This window comes from Thermobia domestica, chromosome 12 (assembly GCF_964235325.1).
Source record: "Thermobia domestica chromosome 12, izTheDome1.hap1.1, whole genome shotgun sequence".
Classification (NCBI taxonomy): domain Eukaryota; kingdom Metazoa; phylum Arthropoda; class Insecta; order Zygentoma; family Lepismatidae; genus Thermobia; species Thermobia domestica.
In genome coordinates, this window is record NC_137465.1 from 77491457 (window position 1) to 77509119 (window position 17663).

The 17663-nt window shown below is 37.5% G+C and overlaps 1 protein-coding gene across 3 annotated transcripts in view; it reads right to left on the bottom strand.

The window, feature by feature from the left end:
• The window catches only part of LOC145666521 (uncharacterized), a 411536-nt gene that overhangs the window by 380922 nt on the left and 12951 nt on the right, over window positions 1-17663 (bottom strand). The window contains exon 1 of one of the 3 annotated variants that reach the window (XR_014127764.1): window positions 12451-12708. The exons of the other annotated variants lie outside the window; for them this stretch is intronic. The gene's annotated coding sequence lies outside the window, so the exon portion shown is untranslated. Of the gene's footprint in view, window positions 1-12450; window positions 12709-17663 lie in introns of those variants that run through there. 3 annotated transcript variants of the gene reach the window in all.

The window sequence follows — 17663 nt, forward strand, 5'->3', positions numbered from 1 at the left end:
GTCTCTCATATTTTGACTCCGGGCCAGAAAGCAACGCGGCAGTCGACTGTGTTTATTTACTGTTTCGGAGCCATTTCTGGACAGTGTGACATGTGATAAAAAGTGTGTCCTATACGAAGCTCCACGGTGCCATCATCATTGGTTAGCATCCCATGAACCGATTTCAAAACAGCCGAAACCAGCACTGTACCAGAAGAAGGTCCTTCTGTGTGTTTGGTGCATCGTGCATCGGGAACTGCTACCAGCTGGTCAGAGTATCAATGCAACTGTGTAGTGTCAGCAGTTGAGCTGTGCTCAACAAAAACTCAAAACTCTGGAGCTATCACTTCTGAATTGCAAATGGGTCCTCGTTTACGGAACAACGCTAAGTCCCACGTGGCTAGAATGACTCAGGACACCATTTTTCGCCTTGGATGGGAAGCAATATTGCTACCACTATATTCCCCGAGTATTGCACCGTCCGATTATCACCTGTTCCATTGTTTGGACAATCACCTTAGAGAACGCCAGTTCAAATCCCTAATAAAAGTCCAAAGTGCACCTGATACTTTCTTCGTTTCACGGCCCACGAAGTTCTACCGCGATGGATTCTATGGCCTTCCAGAACGTTTTAAGGCTGTTGCTACCTCTTTGTCAAGTCGAGTTTTCCCCTATCTAATAACATTGGAACTTTTTTCGAATTTTTCTCAGTAACCAATGAACAAATCCCTACAAAATTTTGCATGGAGTCAGGTCAATAATAAAGGATTCCTTATATGAGCTTATAATTTTACTAAAAGCCTCCAATTAAGTTATTCATTCCCCCCTTTTTTATCATGTGAAGATTCGCAACAACGCATTGACGACACTCGGTTCTCTCTTCTAGCAGGTTGCGGAGGATTACTTTGAGGTTGAACATTGTCCACAGCTGCAAGGGGACCCTTTTCAAGAATGACATATTTATGGCATTTCAGTGAGGAGGCGTTGGAGTACGTTTTCTTTGCTGAAAGCAGAAAAAAAGAAATAAAAACAATTAGAACAAATCCATTCTTCTTTTACATTAGCTTTTCCCCCGTTCATGGATAGACAGTTGTAAGCAATTAGTTAAGCGAACTGTCTCTATTGAATAAAGATACTTTTAGTGTATACGAAAGCGAATATCACTTTATTATTATTATTATAAATTTTTTGAATAAAGTGGCATACAAAACATATAAAAATAATACAAAGGCCATAATATGCGTGGCTTTGAAAAATGTGCAGAATTTGTGAAGTTCCCACATGAAAGTCGGAAAAATACATAAACCTTCCATTATTTCCATTTCCTCCCTTTTCTCTGTAACATCAAAACAAGAAACCCCTTTGCCATTTTCGTCTTCAGCACCCTTATCCAATAATGTCTGCTTATGTCTCCGTTACACAATACCTATTAAAGTTTACAGAATAGTGTATTTTTTTAGATTCACCCTTTTCTCCGCGACAATTCAAAACAAAAACTAATCTCGCTTTTTCAGTGCTATTTTCGTGTTTAGCACTCTAAAATTGTCCAAAAATGGTTATTCATAACTCCATTAGAAAATCTATATTGAACAACGTTATTTACTAAAGCGTTTCTAGGAGCAGATTTTTATGTATAATTACTATATCTGTATCCGGTAACTGTTCTTTGTCTTTTCTTTCCACCTGAAACAAATTTCAAATGCATTATTATCATATTTCATGCATAATATAAATTACTGCATATGTATAAATAACTGTCTTTGCAGTTATAGTCACAACTTCGTATACTATTTTAAAAGCAAAAAAAAAAAAAACAAACAAACAAACAAACAAACACACACACACAGAAACTACCACAGATTTCATATTACAGAAATAAAACTGTTAATTTGCCGACATCTCAAAGTACGTTGGGTAAGGTTACCACACATTAGCATTTTTACAGACATGTCCGCATTTTGAGAGTTAAAATTTCCATCCACATACATTTCCTGACCAAATTGTTTCGTTGTCTTGAACATGGCTAAATCTAGTCACACCGGGACTCTACTTCTTACTATTGTGTTTAGTATAAGCTTTCCGCATATTACCCAGGTAAGGAGGGGAGTACACGTAGAAGTATGCTCACATTTTGATATTTCAGAATATGGTAACCCTAAAATTGGCCATTTGCCCAACTTGACCTTAGTTTTGTAGAAGTTTCATTTTCTCATTGATCAAGACATGCATTACATGCTACCGTGTAAATTGATTATCTATCTATCTTGGAATTCGGCCGCATTGAAGCATTCTCATTTTCGGGTGTTCCTTGCCTTTGGGCTCCTATTTACGTTTATATTGGGCACACGGTATAATATTTTCTTCATCTCTTAAAAACTTGTACGAGAAGAACATCTATTACTGTTGTTTTCAAAGGTCAATAAATCAAAGGTAGAAAGAGGGAAAAGCTGCTCATTAAAACTAATTCTCCCAAAAAATATGAGCTAGTAGTATTCCTTGGTTTCTATGTCAACTGTAAGTGATTTTTGAACATAACGTTACCAATATTATACGACATTGCAAATAATTTTGTATTCCAGTTGAAATGGATTTATTGAGCTTTAGATAACCTATTATTTTCTTATTGGAAGACAATTCCGTCTGGAAAACTAAGGAAATTTATAACAAATAAGGGCCAGTTCATATTGCAAAACGAAATAAAAAAATTAACAGCATAGCTCCTTGTTGGTTATCTATCAAAAATTTAAATGTTTTACAGTTGGGATCGCTGCTTCACGTACTTTGCTACTTAGATGGTGTTTCGAATTTTCCTTGAACCAGAGATCTTATTTGCATGTAGCGTTATACGCGAAAGAAATGAAACTTTGAAAAAAGGATGTACCATAGATGTGATTTCTGGGTAATAGCATGCTATATACTTGCCACGTTCAAATCATCCCCAACGGGCTTCCTTGTACTTAAGCAGAAAGTTTACCCTAACTGTATTCATAAATAACACTCGAAACAAGCTATAAACGGCACTAGCTAGGGATGCGCACGAGTCGAGACATGTCTCGAATCTCGACTCAAATTCGAGTCGAGACACACTTTGTAAAATTCGAGACGAGTCGAGACAAACTTATTTCTCGACTCGAATTTTCGATTCGAGACACTAGTCGAGTCGAGACTGCTCGTAAAAATCTCGACTCGACTCTAATGTCTCGAAAATCTTTCTATAATTTGTAATATTATTTTGAAGAAAGTATTCACTCAGAAACAGTTTTGAAACCAATTTCTGGGAGCATCCATGTGTCTAGTGGAGCTCGAGCAAGGCACCACAACGGCCCAGGCGTCACACTGTTTGCAGACTACGTACACCCCTTCATGACGACCATGTTTCCCAACGGTAGTGGCATTTTTCGACAAGATAATGCACCATGCCACAAGGCCGGGAGTGGGATAGAGTGGTTCGAAGATCATAGGGGCGAGTTCCAAGTGATGTGCTAGCCGCCCAACTCGCCGGATCTGAACCCAATCGAACACATCTGGGATGTGATTGAACGTGACGTCAGAGCGCATCGCCCCTTCCCCGGAATTTACGGGAATCAGGTGACCTGTGTGCATATGTGGTACCAACTCTCTCCAGCGATCTACCAAGGATCATTGCGTCCATACCAATACGTGTCGCCGTTGTTATCCGTGCCAAAGGTGGACATACTGACAAATAGGTAGATAGTCATAATGTTCTCGCTGATATGTGTGTATATTTTAACTTGTATATTTTTTGTCTCGACTCAAATTTCATTAATGTGGTAGCTTGATGAAACAGTATTCCATCACACATTTTTATACTCATGCGAAAATGTTTTAGTTGAATAAGTATGACATTGACAAACGGGTGTACTTCAATAAAAAGCAAGGCCTGTATTTTAAAATGAAGCAACAAAAGATAATGTATAAAATTAAAATTATTCTGTTAATAATATATGTTGTGCTATTTGTATAATACTGTATATGTTGTAGCCATATATGAAATTTCACTTCCACCGTTTGGAAATAAATATTCCATGTGTAGAATGCGTAAGTTTCAAGGTTATTATTATCAGGTTACACTATATCCTGTAACCAAGAAATAAATCCCTATTCATATTTCGAAAAGTTATACTAATAGAAAATGATATTTGTATCTGCATTAAAAGTACCTATTTCATTATGTATAGATGTCTTTCTTGTGTAATAAAAGAATCCCTGATACTACAGTTCACTTTCTCCTACAAATGCGTTCTGTAAGAAGGGTAATGTGTGGTCAGTTCCTCAATTTCCCAACTGATCCGCGATACTGAATCAATACCGAAAAATTTGTCATCACTAGGAATAGAATTCGACAGCATTCACGCTAAGAACAAATTTGTGTAACAAAAGAAGGTTTATTTCTAAATTTTCTTTGCATGTGGTAAAAAAAAAAAAAAAGATTACTATTTAGCATAAAAATTCTTTAATAGTATTCAAAGTTGTTAAAGCGATACATATTATAATTATAATTATTAGTCCAAAATGCTACCTTAACTGGTTTACCTGTTTCCGTGAGGTTACAAAAGTGAAAGAGCGCTAGTGTATTCCATGTGAAAACCCAACTGATGTCGGCACGGAAACAATGAATTGATTTTAACGTCCCTTTCAGCAGCGAGGCTATATGAAACGAGACTACTGATTAACGTGGATTCCGAACCACATGAGCTCCCGCCGGGAATCGAATAAGGATCTCCCACGCTAAAGACGGCAGGGAAACGAGCATTACCGGCAAGGGAGAACCGATGTGGTGACCTCACATTTTAACTAGGTTACTATAGTATTCGCGCCGAGTCGTGAAGCTTGACCTAGATCTACCGATTTCACCACCCAATAGAACGCGAAGGTGTGTTCCGGTCGTCAACTCCCACCCATCAAATTTTGTCAGTGTCTTCTCTCGCGCTACACGGAAGCATCTCCCGAAAGTACAGCGTTGTCGGATTGGCGCCAAGTTCCGTTTTGTTATTTTTTTCTTTCTTGCGTTATGTCTTCGTTGTTACTATTCGTGCTATTGTTACTGTTTTAGAATAATTGTTACTGTGGATATTGTTATGTAGTGTCATTATTGGTAAATTTTATTTATTTTTTTTTTAAATAATTTACTATGTCTTCAAAGTTTGGCAACATTGTTGGTGAATTTCAGCTGTTTGGCGTTTCCCCAAATGTGCGCTCGGGAAGCGGCTCCACGAATTGTACCGAAGTATTCCGATGTGTCAGAGCTCAAGCAGAATATTTCTATGATTGGTTTAGAGCCCAAGCTTCACGACTCGGCGCGAGTACTATAGTCCCACCCAACACAAGTACATACTGATCATGTGTAAAGAATGTTCCTCGAGGTACATTGGAATGTACATGATAGGTACGTGAATAGAGCAATCATGTGAAATACACATGTAAGGAATAAGGTTACTTCCGCCCAAAAGTACGTGCATGACACATACCGAGGAATGTATCTATTATGTGTATATCACGTACCGTGTATGTACTTGACACATTTACTTGGCATTGGCATGTGCCAGGAATGTACTAGGCATGTCAGTAATGTTCCTTAGGGCAGTGCTATGCAACTGGGGGTGCGAGTACTTAAATACTAAAACCTTAACGCTTCATTTTTACGTTCGAATTTAGAAGCTTGTACTTTTTAAAAAAGCCAAGCAATTAACTCTAAAAATATATGCCCTCCTCCGGCATCTGTGTGGCAATTTAACTATCTATTAAAATACTACAGTAACATTTACGAGCGACCGAGCTCTAACCTATAATCTTAGCATTCAAACCTTTGATTTACGGTTATTTGTGATTTCACGTTTATAACAAAGACAAATATTTTTAAAAGAGTGTAGTTTAAATAAATTACTGAAATAAATATTTTTCACAAAGTTTATCCTTTTAAATTATTGTTCAAAGGCCTTTGCCTTTAGTAAGCCTTCTCCGAAATACATGCAAATGAATTGTGCTGCCATCTTTGGAGCTCTTTTAAAATACACATATATGTTTCTCGACAATGAGATCTCAGAAACTACAGGCTCTAGAAAGATGACGTTTTCACTGATCGATTGCAAATTTCATGTAGATTGTCCAGTTCTAATTGAATATTTAAAAAACATGGGCACTATTTCTTTAGTACATTTTTACGGGTACATTGGAAGTGTTGAACTTTCAAAAAAATAAAATAACACATCACATCCTAATCATTACACATTCCAACACCACACTGTTGTATATAGCGGTTGTATATGTCTCCGGCATTTGTTTCATAGCCAAATAATAATGGAAAAGGAAGGATAACCATTTCTCCAGTCTAAGATGAACTTTTTTGGGGAGTGTTTTTCCCAATAAGCACCATATATAACTGACAATATATTAATTTTGTATGTAATGTATTTGCTTATTACATACTGCATGCAAGAAGAAAGAAAACACTGCAGAAAATTGCAAAATGACACACACAATATATTACAATGTGGCTAAACTCAGAAAGTGGCTATAGAAGTGAAAAGCATATGGCTAAAAAGCCACTATTGGCTCTTTGGAAATTATGTGACTAACGACGTTCTCAAAATGGCCAGATCTCGTCACAAAGTGGCTAAATTGGCAACCCTAGTCGCAATACGAAGCAACTTACGCACAACCATGCCATGGTATGGGGTATGTGCCATTCACATTCCTCACATTCCAGTGAAGCATGTAAAAGTACCTTTCAAGTGTCAGAAATTCCTCGAAAGGCACGTACCTCGCGACACGTGCTATGCATATGAAATGTACATTTTTCAAGTACCAGGTACGTAAACGGTACATATGGAACTTAAATGGCACGTTCCTAGAATGTACCTGGTTGGGTGGGTAACAGACGGCTGTGAAACCAGATCAATCTCTTGTGTGAAATAATAATAATAATAATAATAATAATAATAATAATAATAATAATTATTATTATTATTATTATTATTATTATTATTATAGAGAATCCGTGGAACAAGAACGTGTAAGGAGCAAGGAATCTCAGTGCGGCTTTGACACCCCACCCAACCAGGTACATTCTAGGAACGTGCCATTTAAGTTCCATATGTACCGTTTACGTACCTGGTACTTGAAAAATGTACATTTCATATGCATAGCACGTGTCGCTAGGTACGTGCCTTTCGAGGAATTTCTGACACTTGAAAGGTACTTTTACATGCTTCACTGGAATGTGAGGAATGTGAATGGCACATACCCCATGTACCATGGCATGGTTGTGCGTAAGTTGCTTCGTATTGCGACTAGGGTTGCCAATTTAGCCACTTTGTGACGAGATCTGGCCATTTGGAGAACGTCGTTAGTCACATAATTTCCAAAGAGCCAATAGTGGCTTTTTAGCCATATGCTTTTCACTTCTATAGCCACTTTCTGAGTTTAGCCACATTGTAATATATTGTGTGTGTCATTTTGCAATTTTCTGACGTTTGATGCGTTCTCTAGGTTGTAACATTCTAAACCCCACTGGCAGAATTGTCCTCATAAAATTAGCATTGATGGTTATATTGTGACGTTACACAGCAGAGAATTAGTTCAAAACCTGTACGTTAAAACTAGACAAATAAAATTTTCAGGAAGACGTAAGTTTAAGTATAAACTAACTCCTTAAAGAAATTCAGCCTGATAATATAGACATCCTTCAGGAAATGGTTATCCTTCCTTTTCCATTATTATTTGGCTATGAAACAAATGCCGGAGACATATACAACCGCTATATACAACAGTGTGGTGTTGGAATGTGTAATGATTAGGATGTGATGTTTTATTTTATGTTTTTGAAAGTTCAACACTTCCAATGTACCCGTAAAAATGTACTAAAGAAATAGTGCCCATGTTTTTTAAATATTCAATTAGAACTGGACAATCTACATGAAATTTGCAATCGATCAGTGAAAACGTCATCTTTCTAGAGCCTGTAGTTTCTGAGATCTCATTGTCGAGAAACATATATGTGTATTTTAAAAGAGCTCCAAAGATGGCAGCACAATTCATTTGCATGTATTTCGGAGAAGGCTTACTAAAGGCAAAGGCCTTTGAACAATAATTTAAAAGGATAAACTTTGTGAAAAATATTTCTTTCAGTAATTTATTTAAACTACACTCTTTTAAAAATATTTGTCTTTGTTATAAACGTGAAATCACAAATAACCGTAAATCAAAGGTTTGAATGCTAAGATTATAGGTTAGAGCTCGGTCGCTCGTAAATGTTACTGTAGTATCTTAATAGATAGTTAAATTGCTACACAGATGCCGGAGGAGGGCATATATTTTCAGAGTTCGTTGCTTGGCTTTTTTTAAAAGTACAAGCTTCTAAATTCGAACATAAAAATGAAGCGTTAAGGTTTTAGTATTTAAGTACTAGCACCCCCAGTTGCATAGCACTGCCCTAAGGAACATTACTGACATGCCTAGTACATTCCTGGCACATGCCAATGCCAAGTAAATGTGTCAAGTACATACACGGTACGTGATATACACATAATAGATACATTCCTCGGTATGTGTCATGCACGTACTTTTGGGCGGAAGTAACCTTATTCCTTACATGTGTATTTCACATGATTGCTCTATTCACGTACCTATCATGTACATTCCAATGTACCTCGAGGAACATTCTTTACACATGATCAGTATGTACTTGTGTTGGGTGGGGAGTGCCATAAATCTGTCTTCGAAAAAGGCGACAGGGCTGAAACATTCATTCCGCAGATGCGTTATATACAGAGTTTTAAAACCTGTTTTAAATGGCTAGCCCGAATTTCTCGCACGCTGCTAACACAAACAGGAAGAAAGAGAGATTGCACTGTTGCAAATCTTCACATGAAAAAAAAAGGGGGGAATGAATAACTTAATTGGAGGCTTTTAGTAAAATTATAAGCTCATATAAGGAATCCTTTATTATTGACCTGACTCCATGCAAATTTTTGTAGGGATTTGTTCATTGCTTACTGAGAAAAATTCGAAAAAAGTTCCAATGTTATTAGATAGGGGAAAACTCGACTTGACAAAGAGGTAGCAACAGCCTTAAGAAGGTCGTCGATGCTGATGGGGACTATTTTTGATCTTCCAGGTTAGATGACATATCGATGTTCGAAGGTGGTGGGTGAAAAAGCAACAAAACTTTTCTTTGTTACCATTATATTTAAATTTAAGACCTTGTATACAGAACCTATCTACACAAGACTGATTTTCTTTGAAATTTCACTTAATTTCTTTACGGTTTCCTGACAAAAATTTTATTACACTGAGCAGTAGCGTAGCCAGGATGTGTGTTTGGGGGGGGGGGGGCAAGTGCTGTTATAGGTACATATAGAAATATTACAAACAAAAAATATATAAACATAAAAATATATAAAAAAAAATTACAAACGTCAAAGTACCAAAATAAAAGAGAGAGCGAATGAAATCCAAATTGAATAAAAGCATTGTTTCTCACCAAATTTTCCATCCTCTATGTCTTTTAAAACACTTGTTAAAGCATAGAAAAATATACTGTACTTACAAATCAGTTTAGTACCTTTGTTTTATGGCTGTATTTGTAGTACCTTGTTAAAACGTTTGTCTTCAAACAGTCAAATATAAATGCAGTAAATTGTGTAATCTGCTGTCACAAAGAATATCCTATTTTTCGATCGGTATAAGGAAGAGATAATATACTATTTTTCGATCGGTATGGAAAAACAATATTTCTCCATACTATTTTACCATAAATTATTAATTGTCAATAAACTTCGTTACTTTTAAATGAATGAAGCGAGATAATTTTACTATATGTTTCAAAAGCTGGTCATTTGGGGGGGGGCCAGGAAACCATTTGGGGGGCCTGGCCCCGATGGGCCCTTCCTTGGCTACACCCCTGTCCCTACCCCACCGTCGATTTGGACTATCATCAAAAGAAACCGAATTTTTAACCCATACTAATCCTCTGTAAATTTGGTTTCATTCTGTTAAGAAATAAAGTCAAAAGAGAAAATTAAATATTAACATGGAATGTTGGGGGAATAGTCCCCAAGCCCTACATTAATTTGACTCATGAAACGGGGCGTTTTTCTGCCTCATACGACTATTGTGCAGTTTGATTTCATTCGGTTAAGGAATGCAAATGCAGCTGCTATCGCGAGCCAAAAAGCGTTATATATATAAAGCAAAACTCGCCGCAATTTTTTCGAGGCACTGTCAAATACCAATATCTAGTATCGACAATATCGATATCGATAACATTGATATCAATATTAAGTATCGATATCGATATATCGAAGTCGATATTTTTGCGATATCAATTATCGATATAAGCTTATATTGATATCGACGATACCGATATATCGACATATCGCACAGCCCTACTGTGACATCAGGGTGAGAAATCACTGGGCGATGCGGATTTTCGAACTCCGAAGAAGTGAAATTTTTCTTTTTCACATTTGAGAAATATTTCCCCCGCCTAGGCTGGAACTTTTTCGCATCCTGTGTGACATTCGACTCTAATCCGTTTGAACTATTTAAATCGTTCTAATCACCTGCCTGTGACTTGAACATTATATGTGGGCAGGGTTCTAGAACACTGCCCCGCCTTACAGTCCACCGCCCAGAGGACAAGTTTCGAGGAAACTGACTTTCCAGGAAATGAATTCTCTGATAAATATGTTGATTTCTCCTATCAATAATAAAATTCAATTTTGGAGAGTCAGTTCTCTTCTGATTCGTGAATGGATTTCTTACCAAATATACGTAAAGCAAATACTCCGCTAGAGTACACTTACTTTAACAGTTCATACTAATTCCCCTTAATTATATTTCTTACCTTAGTATGTCATCAGTCTTTAATATGAAAATTATATTCAAACAGTATAAAGAAATTACAACTTTGCCGCCTTCTGTGAATACAGTCTCCCCGGCTGTAGTCTAATTCTCTCCACAGTATAGGATAAACTCAGTTCGGACACTTGTGAATATGAACACAGTATATTTGGTCTAGGAATTAATTCGTGCGGGTGGACAAGAGATGGCGCAACGAACGGAGCGTCCCACAGTTCCGTGTATCCACACATGTGTTGCAAACCCCTGTCATCGCGTATCGTTCGTAGTAGTATAGGGCAGTGGATTAAAGCGTCAACAACACCAGTTTGTAGTTAAGTGAACATGGCGCAATTTGTGCCTGATAAAGTGTTTTTGCGGGGTGTCCTGCTGCATTACTTTAACATGCAGAAAATTGCGACTGAAAGTCATCGTATTTTGGTGGAAGTGTATGGTGACCATGCTCTAGCTGAGCGAACGTGTCAGAAGTGGTTTTCACGGTTTAGAAGTGGTGATTTCGGCTTGACAGACCAAGAGCGAGCTGGACAGCCAAAAAAATTTCAAGACGAAGAATTGACAGCATTGCTCGAGAAGGATTCGTGTCAAACGCAGGAACAACTTGCAGCAGCATTAGGCGTTGATCAAACAACAGTCTCCAAACGCTTGAAAGCCATGGGAATGATTCAAAAGATGTCACATTGGGTTCCACATGAATTGAAAGACAGAGACGTTGAAAGACGAAAAACCATTTGCGAATTGCTGCTTCAACGACAGAGCAGAAAGGGGTTTCTGCATCGAATTATTACGGGTGATGAGAAGTGGATCCATTACGAGAACCCTAAACGAAAAAAGGCCTGGGTGAAACCAGGTGAACCAGGTCCATCACAACCAAAACGAGATATTCATCGGGTTATGCTGTGCATATGGTGGGATATGAAAGGTGTGGTGTACATGAGCTGCTGCAACCGGGTGAAACTATGAATGGAGAACGTTATCGACGACAATTAATGCGTTTGAAGCAAGCTCTGGCCAGAACACGACCAGAATGGGAGAACAGACATGATAAACTTATTGTTCAACATGATAACGCTCGCCCACATGTCGCAAAACCGGTCAAAACCTATTTAGAAAATGTCGGATGGGAAGTTTTACCCCACCCGCCGTATTCACCAGACGTTGCTCCTTCGGACTACTACTTGTTCGATTGCATGAACAACGATTTGATTGGACAGCGGTTTACTTCTTCAGAAGATATCGAAACATGGGTCTCTGACTGGATCGCTTCCAAGGATGAGGACTTCTTTCGCCACGGAATCCGTACATTGCCTGACAGATGGGCGAAAGTGGTGGCTAGCGATGGACAATATTTTTCTTAAGGTATTTATGTATTTTGTGTTTGTACTACAGCTTCAATGTGTGCGTACCAACCGCACGAATTAATTCCTAGACCAAATAGAAAATCCAAGAATAACATATACAATGTAGGAGATAGAGGAAAAGTGCTGCCGTAACTACTTGGCCATTTTTGCTTATAAAGACACATGGTTGAATGAAATTTAGTAGGTAGGAATAGGTTAGAATCGATCCAGTCGTTTATTTTAATAAGAGTACCTGTCTACCTGGAGGCCCCCCACCACCTGGGGGTCCCGTGGCCTTTGTCCACCCTGTCCACACAGAAGTTACGCCAGCGGTGTCATTACTGATTCTTCGTTCTCTCTACGTCTCTAACACCAGCAGTCAATGATGTAGGGAAATAAGTGATTTAAACTTCCTACTCCTTGCCCCAGCTTTGCTATGTCTCTGCACATCGACGCTATACGTATCATTATTCATCTCCGCTCCTTCTATGTACTCAACCGCTGCAGTCCTAAGGCCTAAAACGAAAATTAATTTAAGCTTCTGCGTCAGTTGGGGAACCGGTTACCCCAACCTAAATACGTACCTGTGTATATCAGTAATGACAAACATGCCAAGAAACGAATCGTTCTGAAGGCATTTTCCAACATATAAATAACTTGAAAGACTAATCAAAAGGTAACATCAAAATAATGTCTCGTTGTTCTTAAATAATAAGCGAAATTAGGGTTGCCAACTGGCCGGATTTTCACCGGCCTGTCCGGATACATTGCTGTTATTTTGATTAAAGCCGGTGACCGGTCAAACTTCTTACAAACCCCTTTATGACCGGTTTTTCAAATATGTATCTAGTTCGAAGTATAGATTTAAAAAGCAAATTTCATTCTCTAAATCCTCAGTTGGTGGAGACCTTAGCCGTAAATCTCCATATGGCTGTACCATCCAGAAGTGTCCCCCGCTGTACAATATCACGAAGTAAAGTTTCTAGAATATTAGTAATAGTCCAAGGAATACAAACGCGTCTTATAAGATCAAGAAGCTATAATTTTCTTCATATGTCATACAGGCCAACCTCGTGATTCTGAATCCAAGTTTTCGACATGTTAACCCTTGTACGTTCATCATGGTGAACCCAAAGCCTTCGTCATTCGGAAATTCCGGTCGTTTTCAGTGTAACAATCTTATGTTTTCACCAGTGCACTTTAAGAAGAAAACTATGATTTAAAGTTGAATAATATTAAATTTGCTACAACTTTTATGTGCAAAGTACTTATGTAGAACTATTATGTAAAGATTTATACAATAGCAAAGCTAAAAGTTTTCGTAAAAATTATACTTCAAAAAAACGAGTTTTTCGATCACATCTTGTTGCACATACCTCATGTCCAAGTGATTCGTTTGGAAATTGGTAAGAGTCAAGCAGTCCCTGTCTAATATATGACAACCATAAATCAGACCCAGGCAAATTACTCCTACCAACCCCCAAACCAATCACAAGCAGTAGCATCTTCTCTGGGTGTGCAAGTCGTGTGTTAACGCACAACGAAAAATGAAGAAAAGAGAATTTTAATTTAATTAAACGGATCGTCAGAACTTGGAATTTATTTTCAACGAGACAGAATCATCTGTTGAAGTGCAAAAGAACAGAGAAGTGCTGTGCGGCCTCCGCCATGTTTTGAGGAGGCAACTCTGCGAGTAAGTCGTTGGCAAAGCTAAGGCTGAAGTTTCACTGTTTTAGAAGATTTCTATTGTGCATCCGCTTCTTGTCCCTCACCTCGTGCTTGTGTGATCCAAGGCGTTGATTAAGAAATCAATGTCTTGAGTTTTCTGCTTCTCTCAAGCGTTGCCTATTCTGTAGATTTATTTGTGGATGTACAGATATTTTATAGCAATACGGAAAACATTTTTTGGGGGCAGAGGGGCTATGATCTACGCACTTTTTTTTATTGCTAAACATATCATTTAATTCAAAAGTCAATGGTGCAATCGAGTTCTTCCTAAAATACGTATAAGGAGTACGGTGAAAAGAAACATCATTTTTTTCTCGATCCAAGTTGTGTTAGAAGTGTCAAATGATGAAAAAAAAAAAAGCCTGGACGTTAAGCTACAAAACGTTTTTCCATTCTGCCTTTTTATTTCCCTAATTTTCATTTACTTTGTTGTTAGTGGGTCACCCTCAAGATTTACGGTTTCGGGCCTCTATTACTGTTTCTGAAGCAGTAATCCAGAGGTTGCTACGCAAAGAAAGACGATTTGGGCTGAAATTCACGTAATTGTAAGTAAATAATTGCTTGTTTTTGATTTTCAGTTTCATATTTTGAGGGTATATTTACTTGTACCATAATTATTATAATGTATTCCTTACGTAATAACATCCTCCTTGATTGCTCTTTATAATTTACAGACTAAATTGTTAGACATAAATTTCTATTTATATGTTGGCGTAAATAGGACATTATGCAGTGACGATCATAGTTCCTTACTTTCGGAAATTGCGAGAACTTCCAGGTACAGACTATACTCAGGAAATCTATGGGTGGGCAAAGTATAGTCACTATTAAATACTCGTATGCTGAATGCGAATGCCACTAAAATAGTTATGCGTAAGTTGAGGTAAATTTATCACAATATTTTTGATCAGTAATACAATGTTGGTGGGCCCATCTTCCATAAACCAACTGAATATTCCTCACATCGCTGTGCAAGCAAAGTCTGTTCGTTATTTGAGTAAAAGCACCATGTGTACACCTACAACATTGGGTACAGTAAACAGTGTAAAATGTCCACCGATAAAGCAGCCGCTACGAGATGCTAGTTCGTCTCCAGTCAAGATCGCACTTTTAGACGTAGATGATGTTTACACTTCCAGCTCTAGTGAATTACATGAGAGTAATGCGTGTTCTGAATGGGAAAAGGATGATAACTTATCAATGGACTACGAAAACAATGAAGAAGAACAAGACAAAAATATGAAAAAAAAAATCAGTTTGAATAGAGCTCGCATCCTTTTCACGAGAAACCCAATGCAGTATTTAGGGACTTCACAAAAAGACTTATATGTTGTGGATTTATTAGTCCAAGATATTGGAAACGTTAGCCATAGATTATCTCCTAAAGATATTGTCTTTCTTGTTCTTTAAAAAAAAAAAAAAAAAAAAAAGATACGTTTGCAGTACTGGTTGATGATTTTGGAGTGTCGCGTTCATATGCAAACTTTCTATTTAGAAAATACTTGCCAGTTGTTGCACATAATTTGAAACAATCATATGGCCGCCATCAGAAATGGTAAAAAAAACTTCCACATTCTTTTCTGGCTCTATACATAAATGTGGAAAGTATAATAGATTGCTTCGAAATCAAGATAGAAAAACCATCAGATCCAGTACATCAAGCATTGACTTGGTCTGAATAAAAGAAGTGTAATACTCTAAAGTATTTAATATCAGCAACTCCGGGTGGGTTAATCAATTTTGTATCTAAAGGTTATGGTGGAAGAATATCAGATACCATTCTTCTAGAAGAAATGGTACTTAACCCATATGAGAGATGGGACAACCGTAATGGCTGATAGAGGCTTCAAGCATGTTGAAACTTTACTAACTAACTAACTAACTAAAAAAAAAAAAAAAAAAAAAAAAAGCAAGCTTGTACGGCCTCCAAGTCTTTCAGGTAACAACGTTTTCACGGAAGAAAATTGTAAGGAAACTAAAAGAATTGCAAGTTTAAGAATAAACATTGAACGAGTTATTCGTCGTCTAAGAGACATTTAAGTTAGTAACTCCCCATTCGTGCTTACAAATACGCTTGTTGGGGAGTATTGATAATTGCGTGTATGTAGCTGCTGGGTTATGCAATATGCAGGGGGCACTGCATACGTAATACACCATGTGTCTGTCATCCCAAACGGTCACACTTTAAATGAACTGTTTTAGATTTACCTGTGTTTTTGATGTTCCTGGGCAAAATGAAAATCCCAACCAAACTAATCGAAGTATATCGAATAGATACAGTGATGTTCCAAATGATATTATTTTTATTCGCAATCCTCACACATCTCTGCTGACTTTCCCGAAATTTCAAAAACCCACAGAAATTCAAGTAACTACTGTATAGTATATTCATATTTGGTAGTATATATAAAAGTCTGATTTGCTTGTGCTTGTTTCGCTTGTAAATACTTATTTATGATATATAACATAATTATTAAGGAGTGTCTAAATGTTACAAAAATCATAATTTATATGCATATACAAGGTCTGTCCAGAAAGTAATCATATTGATTTTCTTAGGCTTCTCACAAGGGCCGGATGACTAAGTCTCATGGTGTGATACTTGGTGGAAAATGTTAGATAAACGATCAATTTCTCGTCAGTTGTCTGGGAAGTTTAACTGAACATGGATAGCTTGAGAAGTGCATAGCTGTTTGAGCGTCGCGTAACGGTCAAAATACAAGACTGTCGAGACGTGAAAAATTTGGGGTTAAACTTTAAAAATCCGACAGCAAGATCCAAATACAGAATGCCTACGGGAAGGATACTCTACCGAAATCACAAGAGTTATGGCACAAAATGTTCGAAGAATGAGGAAAGAGCGTCGACAATGAATTACCTTTTCTGGTTTTAACTGGGCAAACGATCAGTGCTATATTACATAGAAGTGCTTAAGTGGGTGTAAAACATAGACTGATTTCCGCCCGCAAATCGCCAACACCTGGGTGTTTAATCATACTACTACTTGTTTCCCTTGCTCGAACTTAGCTCAAAAGGATACAGTTTTTTAACTGTTATATAATATGTAAGTCGCTGTGACAAAGGCTTTAAAGATCCTTGTTAAAGGCTTCCAGGCGAAGCACAACGTATGGCAGAACCGGTGGCAAGGATATAGTTATGTTCAAGGATGTAATTTCGAGGAATTTTACTGAATGTAAGTATATCTCAGAATAAATTTTGTGCAGTAATTTCACTACTTTCAGTCAGATCTTGTATGTGTCTACAAACTTGACTGACCAGGGATGATATCGAAACTGCACTTTGAATTATGAGACATTCTATTTATTTCCTGATAGGACATCTCAAGCAAGTTCCAAAACAGGTGTTCGTTTCTTGCCCGGAAGTGACCCCGCCTTTGCAGGGGCTAAAATATATATAACATTTTGACCTATTTTCTATAGCAGGTGTACATAAAGTACGTTGCTACCCCTAAAAGTTGAAACCTATGCTAAAACGCCAAAACACCTGTTTCATCATTGTAAAAGCATAATTTAACGAAGTCAAATTATTTGCCCCAGGGTCTCCGCAGGGTCCCAGGTGGGGTCCAACTAAAAATTTGCAATTGAAAAGAGCGGCAAGTAGCATATCGTTTGAAAGCTAATGTTAAAAGAAAAACGATAACAGAAGTCTCAGAGCTCTAATCAAACTCTGTGCGAAATGGCGGAAGATTCAAAATTTGAAAACAGTCTGCAGCTAACA